Raw genomic sequence first — 3205 nt, 5'->3', positions numbered from 1 at the left:
GGCCCGTGGCAGCGCCTTCCTGTGCGTCAGCACCGCGGGGCCCGGCACGGCCCTGCCGCGTATCGCAGGAGCCCCAGTCGCCAAAGTTACCTGGGCAAAGCTCGGAGCGTGGAGGAAGCTGTTTGTCCTCAGGAAGCTGAAAAATACCAAAATCTTTCCCATTCGTGCTGTGATAGCAGAGGGCTGGGTCCCACCTCTCTGGGGGACCAGTGGCATCCCTGGGCACTCAGGGTTCTGCTGTTCCCCCAAAAGCCATGGAGGCACTGATGTCCCCACTGCCCGAGCTCTGCTCAATGAACGCCAGTGAAAAGGCAAAGGGCAGTTCTTGGAGGAGCTGGGCAGCAGAACAAAGCATCTTGTGGCTTACAGTCATAGAGGTTGAACAACACCTCCAAGACCATTGAGTCTAACCTTTGCCTGAACATTGCCATGTCAACTTCAGAGCCACAGTCAACTTGTTTATTGAACACCTCCAGGAATGGTGGCTTCACCACTCTCCTGGGCAGTCCATTCCAATGCTTAGCCACCCTTTCCATGAAAAAATTCTTCCTGATGTTCAGCCTGAACATCCCCTGGCACAGCTTACAACTATGTTCTCTCATCCTGTGGCTGGTTGCCTGGGAGAAGAGGCTGACCCCCACCTGGCTACAACTTCCTTTCAGGTAAGTGTAGAGAGTGTCTTTCTGCAGCATTCCTTATTCCAGGTAGTACCTGGGATGCAGAAGCTTCCCTCCAAGATGAAAGATTTGATCCCTGTCCTACGGGGCTAATGATCCAATATCATGTCTGCAAACAGTAACAGAGACATGTTCCAAGTATCTTCTCCCCAAAGAAGTACGTTATTAGAAAGGAGACTTCTATAATTTCAGATGCAACACTGCTGAAACCAAAGTGAGTGAAAAATACTAAATTATGACCATTTCAAAGCCATCTTACCTCAGCACAGACTTTGAGTGGTAGGATCATGGCTCTGGTGTGATGTGAAGCAGCTGCAATCTGCCCTAAAGCGAATCCTTTAAACTATTGTTTTGTCATATTTTGTCTTTACCAGGAACCCCAGCCATGAGCAAGGCTTTTCTGCACCAGGCTGTGCAAACCTGGAGTAAGAGACACTCACAGAACCTGCCAGGGAGCTGACAGGGCACATTACTCTCTGTGCACTGGGAGGAATGTGCAGCCTCGTTCAAGGGAAAAAGCCAGGTGCTGGGGATGCAGTTAAGAGGAAGGTGTGTGTCACTACTGATGCACAGTTATGTTTTCTAGACAGAGCAGAGGGAGAATTAGAAGTGAGGTGAGGAGTTTTAGGGAGCTTCTAGAAGATCATATACAGGTGTCAGCAACTGACCCATGTCTGAATATTGGCTGGGTAGAGAACATATTCACCATATGTGTTTGAAATGAGATTTGGCATTATCTTTAATAGCATTTAGCAATTTTTCAGGTGCATTTGTGTAGAGAAAGGCAAGATCATAACAGGAGTTGACAAAAATCCTGTTTTATAGATTTGTGTGGTCCAGTCCATATTTGAGTTGATTCTCTTTAGTTCTGTTACTCTTTTATGTTTTATCATTGCATATTTGTTCTTTTTTTTTTTTTACTTTCCCAAATGAATTGAGGATATAATCTTCTAGAAGATTTTCTTCAGCCTTTTATTTTTTAGCTAAATGACCAGAGTGCAAAATCACATTAGCTTTACAACCCAGAAATGAAAGCTAGGTGTATAAGGCTGGAGGAATTATTTGGTTGCTATTCGTGACCAGAAGCACATTTAGCCCCAAATTGCATTTGACTTCTCTAAGTGGCTATTATTGGTGCTGATTTAACTGCCACTGGCTCAAGAGAACTGACACTAGAGCAGAAAGATAATATTTTCATTGCTTTTTGTTGGGAACTGAGGACCACACTGGCTGTCAGACTAGCTCTTTGTCCAAAGAGGTCAGTCCCCAAATACAGCCAGAATTTGGCAAGTCTCTGCTCAGGCCTGCCCTCTGTCCTTTAGGTTTCAGCAAGCACAGGAGCCTGGTTAGTTTATGTGGAACACATCAGGACAGCGAATTAGTAATTTGAGGACCACCCAGGAAATAACATTGATTAGTAATCTGAGTTTGTGCTGTCAGTAGGGGGAACTATTGCACTGTATTTCTTTTAAATAAATATTGGTAACTATTTGTTTTTCTTTCTACATTAAACACAAATTTTCTGAGCATCCTTATATGACTGCTGCCTGTAATGATGAGCAGACAGGTAGTTCATACTGTTGCAACAAAACAAGATAGTAACAGATATTCAATCCCCTTTTGCTTGCTTTTTCTCTGCTTAAACCTAGAAAATAATCTATATGGTGGAGTGGTTGATATTAAGACAATACAATGCTTCCTGTTATCTGATAAAAGTCTCTGTTCGGGCTTGCTTCAGGAGATCATAAGCCAAAAGTTCAGCTAGGTGATCTCAAAGTCCAGGGTAATCAGAGGTCATTCTTCAGCTGAGGTTCGGAGATCAGTTTCTGGGAAGATGGTTCCCTTCTTCCCTTCTTCCCTCCTTTTTACCCCCACTTCCTGGCAGGCAGAGCAGTGAAGGCAAGTCAGTGGCTGGGATGGAGACCAGCTGTGGAACCAGCTGTTGGGGCTGCAGGATGCCGGATATGAGCCATGGCTGTGGAGGCAGGAGAACAGGGGCATGATCCTTACAGCAAGGGGTGCAGGAAAATGGATGGAGTCACTTGTGATGTTACAGTGAGTTGGGGACCTCTGGGGCTTTGGGGGAGCTCATTGGAGAAAGAGGAAGGGAAGGGCACTTTGTTTGGTGGAGGGGAATAAAGAGGATTGTGGTCCTAGGGCATTAGAGCTGGATTGTGAAAGGCATTGAGGTATGGCTGGGGTGTGCAGGGTCAGCCTGAGTATGGGGGCTGTTTGAGGGTGGGAGAGGAGGGTGTGGAGCAGCAGAGCTGTCAGGGGTGGTGAGGGCTAAGGGGTTCCCTTCTGAGTCTGAAGCATAGCCCAGCTCTGTGCTCTTGGACAAGGGTCAGTGGGGTGTTAGCACACTGCGAAGGATGTGATAGTGTTTGGAGATGTGAGGGAAACTGCTGTGGAGCAGGACTGAGATAAGAAAGAGATGGTCTAGGTCAGTTCAGGTAAGTTCTGGAGGGGATCTGTGTGGATGGGATCCTGGAAGAGATGGCACGAGGCGTGTGATGGATACTGCTGGG

This window comes from Corvus brachyrhynchos, unplaced genomic scaffold (assembly GCF_000691975.1).
Source record: "Corvus brachyrhynchos isolate BGI_N302 unplaced genomic scaffold, ASM69197v1 scaffold370, whole genome shotgun sequence".
Classification (NCBI taxonomy): Eukaryota; Metazoa; Chordata; class Aves; order Passeriformes; family Corvidae; genus Corvus; species Corvus brachyrhynchos.
Note: the sequence above shows the minus strand (reverse complement) of the source record.